Genomic DNA, 10,630 nt, shown 5'->3' with positions numbered 1-10,630 from the left:
TATTTAATAATACAGGTGTTAATTGTTCATGTTAGTGTGATAATCACACAGAACGGAGCTCTCTCTTGTTTTTTCCTGTCAGTGAGTAAAGATAGCAGGATGCATGCTGCGTGCCTCCTTCAGTCATGTTTTCTCCTCCATACTTGCTGGGATCCAACGAATGACTCTTTTATGCTGAAAAGCTATAATTTCTCTCATGCAAAACTGCTGAATAAGAGGCTAATAAAGAGGACTCCTGTCTCCTCACCAACTGGAATCAACTGTGCTTCAAACTGCTGCAGTCATCCTTGAATTCTGTAATTCTGTTTTTTATTATGAATAAGGTTGCCATACCTGCCTTTTAGGTTGTTTGCCAATTTCAATAGGTATGTCACAGGTGAGGTGCATCATCTGTCTCTCAAAATCTCTCTGATTCTCCTCCCTGCCTGAGAGGTAATGGCTTAGAAACACAGAGAAGATTTCAGGGTCGTGTCTAAAAGTGAAGGCAGCTACATTCATAAAATAATTTACTGCTTTCAACCACTCCGTCAGATACTATTTGTATTCTTTCAATCATCTGCTGAATGATAGGCTTTGTGAGATCTTCTAGGCAGCGAAAGATCTGCTGCCTTCAAAATCTGACCTAATGAACCCATCTCCAAAACATTGAAACGGCAGTGGATTTCTGAATTTAACCCTTCACAACATTGCGATATCAACGTTGATTTGATATGCAAAATCAAAACAAAATTCAACAGTGATACACCTTTATTCATGATGTTGATTCACCCGTGAATAAACGTTGCAACTGCTAGGCTTACATGCATTGTGTGTGCATCACAGGTGTAACTATCGGTAAGCAGGGTACACGTTGCTTACGGGCCCGGACCAATCAGGGACCCGCGTGACTGGAAAATATTGATTGACAGCCGGGGGCCCCCTATCGCATTTTACTACTTTTAGTCTGATCGCATTTTACTTTATCGCAAATTTATTTGAATAAATAATGACAACAGCATATTTTACTGGTCATTAAATACATGTTTGAAACGAACAATGATGGATTTTGGTGAAATTTGTTTCGAATTGGGACTGGAATCCCCGGGTCCCAATTCGAATCCCGGATATGGTAAGTGAACATGCTGCGTGCAAAACAGTAAAAACGTCCTATGCGTGTGTTGTCATAGCAGTGAGTAACAATGTGTTATGGTGCGCCGCCACCAATGTTTTTTTTTGTTGTTGTGGTGCTCGTAGGCTACAGATTTTGTCAGTCATCTCATCTCTTATATGCTGTGTCTCTATGATCCTATCCTGTCCTATTGATGGTAGCCTTGCTTGGGGACATTGCGTCATCACCTGCTGTAGTAGGGGGGCCCACCTTGATAATCCTGCATAAGGGCCCGGTGTTGGCTCGTTACGCCACTGGTGTGCATTCTTAATATGCATGGATTCTGTTGAGAATGGCTTCTTATCTTATTATCCTGCTGCTTTGTATATACTGTAGTATGTTTGTGTGGTTTTTTGGTAATCTCTCAGAGCCTTCGTGCACAAAAAGAAATTGATTCACTGGTGTTTGCATCAAAACAGCTTGCATAATTTTTTTCAATTCAAAATACAGGCTGTTTTTGGCATTTTGGATTGAATATGAAATTGATTAAAATGTCATCACTGATTCTAAATGTACATGATTTGTGAACATGCATTGTGACGTTTGTTGCAAGTGGCAACTAATCCTCATTGGACTGAGGTTGTCTTTTGGTTTTTGGAGATTGTTTAATTTGGTCAGATTTTGAAGGCAGCATATCTTTCGCTGCCTATAAGATCTCACAAAGCCTATATCATTCAGCAGAGGGTTGAAAGAATAAAAATAGCATCTGACAGAGTGGTTGAAAGCAGTCAATTATTTTATGAATGTAGCTACCTTCACTTTTAGACACGACCCTGAAATCTTCTCTGTGTGTTTCTAAGCCATTACCTCTCAGGCAGGGATGAGAATCAGAGAGATTTTGAGAGACAGATGATGCACCTCACCTCAGTTGTGATAGTATGTTTCCAACCATGTATTTTTATTAGAATTTTGGGATATTGGATGGAAAAACTGGATGGAAATGCCAAGATGTGCATTAAACCTTACAATGCGCACAAACGCACAAAAAAAAAAAACATATGAGAAGGCGTGCATAAACTACAATGGAAACACATTTACCGAATAAATTCCTTGATACACAACAAAAAAAACTCACGTGACTGCCTCAACAGATCATGTAAATAGATAACTAACCGAATCAGTGGACCAATCTAATTCCACACCATCTAAAATTTTGTTTTAGTCATTCTGAAATGCCTGCGCCAAAGTCTGTCATCAAAATTATTTGGTATACTTATACCAAAAAAAAACCCATCAATTTGAAGTACTCTGCTCACATCCAAACTTGGGCAGAAAAAAAAAAACCTTTTACATTAAAAAAAGAGCCTCGTGGCTTCCCCGGTTGCAGCAACTTCCAATTTTATTATTGAGACTTTGTGTCAGATACCCAGGAATTGACGAATTTTATGCAATATTCCAATTTTCCACACTTCCACAATATTCCAATTACTTCCACGATTTTTCTACTGAAGTGTGTAGTAATATCATCAGAGATTCCCTCGAAGTGTTTATCTCTAATCTATATGGACTGCTAATTGAGTAATCACTAGAAGCTCACTAGAGTAGTAGACTGCCAAGATAAGCAAAACACAGGTTAATCGGTACAAGGTTAAAGGTTATATCTCAGCTAGATGAGTGTTAAAGTCAGGGTCATTATCGTAGCATTTGTCTGAGTATGCATAAGGGCTTACCGTCAAACAAAAGCCATGACTCGCATGCAAAATTGTACAGCTCATGCATGTGGTTTAATTTCCCAGCACGCAGCAAAACAACCTTCTTAACACCTCAGAGGGATTAAAGCAAGCTAGTTATTGCTTGGACAAATGGAGTGAAAATTGTGCTCTGCCTATTACATTCTGTAGTGTCATGTAACATCAGGAGGTGATTAAGACATATTAAAAGCATCATGTTGACAGCTCTAAACCACAGCAGCTGCGCACTACAACAGAGCAGTACCATCTATTCTAGATTCATTACAAGCATTAGCCCAAATTAATAAATGAATCACTGTATTACTCAGAAAAACTCTATGCGAAGGAGATGTGTTGCACTGCGTGAGGCAAATGGTGGTCACACCACATACTGACTGGTATTCGGACCCCCGCAAAACAGTAAAACTGCACATTTTAGAGTGGCCTTTTATTGTGGCCAGCCTAAGGCACACCTGTGCAATAATCATGCTGTCTAATCAGCATCTTGATATGCATGCCACACCTGTGAGGTGGATGGATTATCTCGGCAAAGGAGAAGTGCTCACTAACACGGATTTAGACAGATTTGTGAACAATATTTGAGAGATATAGGCCTTTTGTGTACATAGAAAAAGTCTTAGATCTTTGAGTTCAGCTCATGAAAAAATGGGGGCAAAAACAAAAGTGTTGCGTTTATCATTTTGTTCAGTGTATCTCAGTTGTTTTTCCTAGTCATGTCCCCACAATATTTAGAATAGTGGTCATCCATATGGGCTTTTCAATTAATGACTATTTCAAGTAATAAAATATTACATTTAGTCCCCCTAATCCTGAATATTTGGTTATGGTCTCCTAGACAGCAATGAGGTTAAATGGACAGCAAATTGCCCAGGTCTCAAACTTTAAAGACTTGCCCCTGAGAAAAAGTAATCTCACATATGCCTCTTCTAGAGTTTCAGAAGAGATGTCACAAACTGAGCTCAGATTTCCCAAGATAAGTCTAATCAAAAGTCAAATATTTCACTATGAACATTTCTTATCAAATTCTCCTCAAACCAAATTATTCGAGCTATGCTACATCGTTTTCTTTTGACCGAGTTTATCAGAAATTATCTCATACTGTGAGGTTGCATTGTCAGCAGACAATTTTCTCTTTTCCCTTGCCTTCTTTCTATCTTTCCTCCTTTGATCCGTGTTCTGTAACGGATTTGATCCTTCTGGCAGTTTCAGGGCTGGTGATTCATAAGCTCTCTGTTACACACCAAGAGTAGCATATAAAATACACTGGAGCAGAATTTTCCTAATAGTCACGATTGCGGTTGATAATCCTCTCCAGAGGAGTAAAAACCTGTTAGGTCTGCCAAAAATATTAAGCTGTACTGTATGAATTTAAGCTTTTATGTGTGTGAACTTTAGCTTGACTTGGTCCTCTGCAGTGAGGTGTTGAGAATGTGAAATTGGGAAAAGAGCGCATGCTGAACTATTAAACATTGTCTACTCAAACTGTTCCATGTACATTAGTTGTGAATTTAAACAAACAAAAAATACTAAAGAAAGCTGACTGTGATTTGTGAGTGAAAATGTGAGTGCTTGTCTGTGCAAAACACAAGTCTAGTGTGTTCTGAGTGGTTGCTGGAGTTGCTGTGGTTTCTAACATAATCTGAATGAATTTATGCCATGCAGTTGCTAACATGTTCTGAGTGATGGTTTTTTGTCCATTGCTATGGTGTTGCTATGTATAGCTGCTAACATGTTCTGAGGGATTTTTTTTTATCTGTTGCTATACATTTGCTAGTGGGTTCTGGGTGGTTGCTATGCCATTGAAATGTGTTGGCTAAGATGTTCAGAGTAAATTTTTGTCTGTTGTTAATGTGTTACTATGTGATTTTAACATGTTCTGAGTTTTTTTATTGTCTGTCCTTTGCTATGCAGTCAGTAATGAGTTCTTGGTGGTTATTATGGCATTGCTATGCAGTTGCTATGTGTGCTGGGTGGTTCTTAGTGTGTAGTTATGTTGTTGCTAACATGTTCTGACTGAATTTTTGTCCATTGCTAGGGCGTTGCTATGTGGTTGCTAACATATTATGTTTTTGGTTTTGGTTTTTGTCTTGTCTGTAGCTATGCAGTTGCTAGGGTGTTCTGAGTGGTTGCTAGGGCATTGAAATGTGACTTTGTGGCGAGCAGGATGAAGCCGAGGGCCATGAGGGGCCGGTGGTGTGATTGCTGATGAGCGCCACCTGCGTGATGCACCGGTCTCGTATCTCTCACGGAGGAGTGGAAGCATAAAAGGAGGAGTGACGACAGTGAAGGACGAGAGAGGACAGGCCGGGATTTTACGTTGTGTTTTGTTTATATGTTTTATTATGTGTGTGAGCGGCAGTAGTCCACAAGGGGCTGCCGCCTTTACTTTCATTTTGTATTTGTTTATTTTATTATTAAACTTTGTGAACGTTCGCCGGTTCCCGCCTCCTTCCCTAACTAACTAATATAGACTAACATGTTCCGAGTGATTTTTTTTTTTGTCACTTACTGTGATCTGGGTTTTCGTGCCTGCATGCTTTATTGACTGCTGGTTGAAAATTGTAATTTCGATCAGTTAGAACAGCCCCTCTCCTCAACACGTAGCATGATTTGAGGTATCATTCATTGCAGGTCAAACGGTTACAAATTGCACTTTAATTTTAGGGTTAAAAGTTTGTTCAAATCAGTAACCCTTAAAGGGATACTCCACTTTTTTTGGAAATAGGCTCATTTTACAACTCCCCCAGAGTTAAACTGTTGGTGATATGGCTAGGAACTATACTCTCATTCCTGCGTAATAATCAAGAAACTTCACTGCCGTACCATGAGAGCAGCAGGCGTAATTATATGACGCAGCGCCTGAAAATAGTTCCGTTGTGTTGACGGAAGGTGGCCTATTTTCAGGCGCTGCGTCATATCATTACGCCTGCTGCTCTCATGGTACGGCAGTGAAGTTTCTTGATTATTACGCAGGAATGAGAGTATAGTTCCTAGCCATACCAGCCTAGAAAATCGCAACTTTACATTTTCCGTCGGTCTTAGTGCACGATGTAACTACAGAAGAGTCAAGTTTTAAATAGGAAAAATATCGAAACTCTTTGGTCATTTTTTTTTTTTAGAAATGCTAATGGTCTTGTCCACTTCAATGATGTATGCTAAGCTATGCTTAAAGTGGTACAGGCAGAACCGGAGATCGGCTGAATGGTTTCAAAAACGGTAAAAACTCAACAGTTTAACTCTGGGGGAGTTGTAAAATGAGCCTATTTCCAAAAAAAGTGGAGTATCCCTTTAAGTATGAACTATAGCAATAGAGATGCCATTATGATCGAGGAATACAATACAAATGTATAATTCCAAAACCATGAACAAAGGCTGCATGACTCTTGCAGTGTTTGTTTATCCTCTCAATTATTCACTCCAGACACCCAGAAGCCCTCTGCTAGCAGGGTATTTCCATCTGACAGCTGCCACTTAGCCATGTAGTATCTGGCCCCGTGCTGATTTTCTGTATCCCAGAGTTCCACTCTTAGAACAATGTTGATCTCCCACAGGGCCAAATCCATCTTAGTTTGCTTTCCTCCACTGGCCACATTACTGCAGACGAGAGGGGACATGAGAGCCATTTCCTGTCCCTGGGTGTGTGGCTCATCACGGGAACCGTCCATCAATCCTGTAGCTATGGAAGTTGATATATCACCGGGAGATTCAGAGTTCATGGGGCTGCCAACAGCAGAGACAAAGTTGGTGGCTGAACAGGAGTCCACTGAGACTGATGTGTCCTCAATGCATTCAGGTAAACAGATACACAAACAGTGGCACAGAGACAAACAGGATGCCAGATTTGGTAGAAAGCGCTGAATCTCACTATCTGATATTGAAGTCTGGCTGTTTGTGTTCTTCCTCAATGTGCGCAAGACAAACTTTTCAGGCTGTGTGTTGTTTACTAGCTTCAATTTAGATTAATCTGACCTTTTTGCTGTCTTCTCATCATTCCTGTCCTGTCTGGATGTTTGTCTTCTTGCAGTCAGGTCCATATTTTAAGGATTGTCTGGAGAACAATGCTCAGTGAAGGGGTTGAGACGGCAAAATGTGTGCTGTAGGGATGACTGTGTTTTTATGGCATAACTATGACACATCTCTTCTGGAAATTTGAGATGCCTCACACCTTCATATTATCATTGTCTAAGACAGGGATGCCAAATAAGATTAGGTCATTGAAAGCCAGTGTGGTCAGATTTCGACTTACTATCATCATCATATCAAGATAAAGAAATAAAAATGTAAGTAAATGTAATATTAATTATTACAACTCAATGGCTGGCCCTTACAAAAAAAAAAGTGTACTAAAAAAAAGGGGGGAAATAAAGAGCTGAATAATGAAAAAATATCAGCAAAATATTCTAGAGTTGAACATTAATTATTATTTTCAAACTTTTTCAGGTCTATATTGTTAAACAGGAAGTCCCGCTTCAGGTAGTACCCATTAATTCATATTCCATGCCCACGCTATCGTAATCCCTCATTTTAGAAATCTGTGTCGACTATGGCTCACCTATCAGTTATATTGACTTCTCTTGCAGTAGGTTTACAAGGTAATGTCGTAAAATAATAATAATATTCTTAATAATAATAAATCCATGGTGTTGAAGAATGAATGGAGGCTTATAATGCTCCTTGGCTGACTGAAGGTTATATTTTATTGAAAGTACACCAACCACTGTCTGTAACAAGTGAGGGTATTAGAATATCACAAATAAATATATGAAAAGATTATGAAGCACATATTTCTTAATAAATCGTTGTCTATTCCACCCTACCCCCGTAAACTACAGATTTTTTAAATTAGGGATGGGTACCATGAGTACAGTTGGAATGAAAGCGAAAGCAAGGTTTATGATTTTGTGGGTATTGAAAAACCGAAGATGCAGTCTATAAATCCATGGATTGGAAATCCTGGGTAGGGTTTATTAATCCATGAGCATGGTTTGTTAAACTGAGGGAACAATTTGTGAGTATGGTTTATAAACTGAGGGGACGAATTGCAAAATATGGCCACGGATTTGTGGGTCTACAGGTGACTTCCGGCCGGGGCTCTGTATTTTTCAGTGTTATTGGTGGTATGGACATTTTATGTGTGCTTTTAGTGAAAAAAAAAGAGAGCGAGAGAGTGAAGTAAAATGTCACCCCACACTGTTAAAAAAAATTGTCATGTGATCAAACATTTAGAAGTATTTGGGCATCATAAACAACTGCCTATTGAGAGGGGCATAGTTATAAACTTTTTGAATGCTGAGTTGTTGTTTTTTTGTTTTTTATGTATACTTTCTTTTTATTGTAATTGATAAATTGACATCCTGACTAGGAGTTTTGGTTTTACCTCAGTCTCATTCTCCTTGGACAAAAATAAATCAATAAATAAAAAGTGGTACAGCCTACCACACTCTCCCCCCTATTGTTTGTCACTAAAATTACATTCACACAGAGGACCATCTTTTTCCATAAGCTGGAAGTGTGGAGCCAGAGGGGGAATGAGCAAGTCTGAATTCCTCAGAGCTTATTTGTAAATGCGAAGCCACTCTACATAGGAAGTGTGTTTCTTACCGATAAATATGACGTTGTGTCAGAATGAGCCTCATCCCTGTCAAAATAACTCTGAATGATTAGAGTAAGATCTGTGCACATAGGATTGCAATATCTCACGTAGCCCCCAAGGCTTTTACAGAAATCACTTACTCTCACACCCATCCTCAAAGAAGATGCATCAGAGACTCGCAGAGACAAACTCAATGTCAAGGAGCATGAAGAGAAGTCTTTCCTCAGATGTTTCTGTTCAGATATTTTGTTCATAATGCCTTTGCTACCTTTCTGGGGCTTGAAAGTGGTAGTTGCGTAGGCTGTCAATGGACATAAAGCTCTCAGATTTCATTAAAATGATGTGTGTTCCGAAGATGAACAAAATTCTTACCAGTTTGGAACGACATGAGGGTGAGTAATTAATGCAGAATTTTCATTTTTTGGGTGAACTAACTCTTTCACCTTTTTAATGGTAGTGTATAGCAAACAAGTCCAGCCCTAACCCTAACCTACCCCTGAAATCAGAGGGAAGTGACTGATTGAATACACAATGTTGAGCCAGGAACGTGTGCTACATGGTTAATCACATTGTGCAAGCATAATTGAGGACTGGACATTCTGTGACATTCAGAGCACATTTGACCATTTGCCAATTAGAAGAGTTTGTTTTGACCTAACCCTAGAGAAAATACTGCCAAATCCCCTGTGGTCCAACATCAGATTAAGGATTCTGGACCATGGTACCAAGGAAAGCATTCGAATGAATAGCCTAAAGCATGTACAATTTTACAAGCTTCTGATTTATTATTTGTGTTATCTTATGTGTGTCAACATATCTTTTAATGCTGTATTGGCATAATGCATTTAAAACTGTTCATTCAATCTGACACAAGCAGTACTGTGACAGGCTGCTGATCTGATTAATGTAAGAAAACAAATGCAATTATTTCTGTCCATGATGTTTTTTATTGGTCTTTTTTTGTGGTATGTGCATGTTTTGATTCTAGACTAGAATTTAACATGCTTCTCTATATGAGATCATTGACATGCAATTCGTACTTCTGCCTAGTCCCACAGAGAGATCTAAAGGAAGTTCAGCTCTAAATCCATGAAAGTCACAGATGGATGAATATCAGCATCCATACACCTCATCAAAACTCGAAATCTCTTATTTATGTGTCGATGTTCATTCATGCTTGCCACGACAAGCTGAGAAGAGGTGTGCTACTACTTTTGCAAATTATCAGACGAAAAAAATATTGCATAGACTTACAGTGAAGGAACGGCCTATTTTCCTCACATTGTTGTTGCACCTATTTTCACCCTCTGTCTGAAAGTTATTTTTTAGTCTTGGTTTCTTCAAAAACCCACCTCCTGAAAAGCACAGTGTGCTCTGATTGGTCACCCTGCAGTCTGTTGTGATTGGTCTATCACTTATCGTGTGTAATGTAATGAAATGTAACTCCCCTTACCATAACGGACAGGCTCCATAGGGTATACTGTAACTTGATTAACGATGCGCTAACCTACATGTCACAACTGAACTAAAATGAGGGACTGATTTTAAAAAACATGGCTAGAATTTAACTAAAACAAGGGAACGATGGTCATGATTAAACTAAAATGACTGAACTATGGACTGATAAAAAAGAAAAGAAAAAAACCTGGCCATGATGGATTAAATTAATAAAACATGGCCGCAACTTTAAAAAAAATTATGCCCTGTAAAAAATTATTTTCATGATTTGTTATCACAACCATTTTTTCTTTTGTCAAATCAATAATGAATGTGGTTCAGATAACATAATATTTTGAGCTTCTGTTGATTTAAACCAATCTCCTTCATTGTGTTAACTCAAATATTTAATTTCAATGAACTCAAAATTTTAAGGCTACAATAGGTAACTTAAGTTAAACCAACAGTAATTTTTCGACAGTGTGGCCACGATTGAACTAAAATGAGGGAACAATGGCCATGCTTTAACTAAAATGAGGGAATGAATTTGCAATTAGTATTTAGAATTAAAACAAGGCCTTAGTTTACTTAAAACTACGAATTAGTATGAATTCATTCTTAATTTGTGGCTACTATATTTTTTCTTCCAAAATCATATAGGCTCCATGTAGTTAGTCATCAATTTATATCAAGAGCCTGGAATGCAACACCACGGTTTCCTGTTTGTTATATGAATGGATTGTATTGCTTTTTATTTATTGA

The sequence above is a fragment of the Rhinichthys klamathensis genome, unplaced genomic scaffold (assembly GCF_029890125.1).
Source record: "Rhinichthys klamathensis goyatoka isolate OS25496 unplaced genomic scaffold, OSU_Roscu_1.1 h1tg000111l_1, whole genome shotgun sequence".
Lineage (NCBI taxonomy): Eukaryota > Metazoa > Chordata > Actinopteri > Cypriniformes > Leuciscidae > Rhinichthys > Rhinichthys klamathensis.
This window is presented reverse-complemented; position numbering follows the sequence as displayed.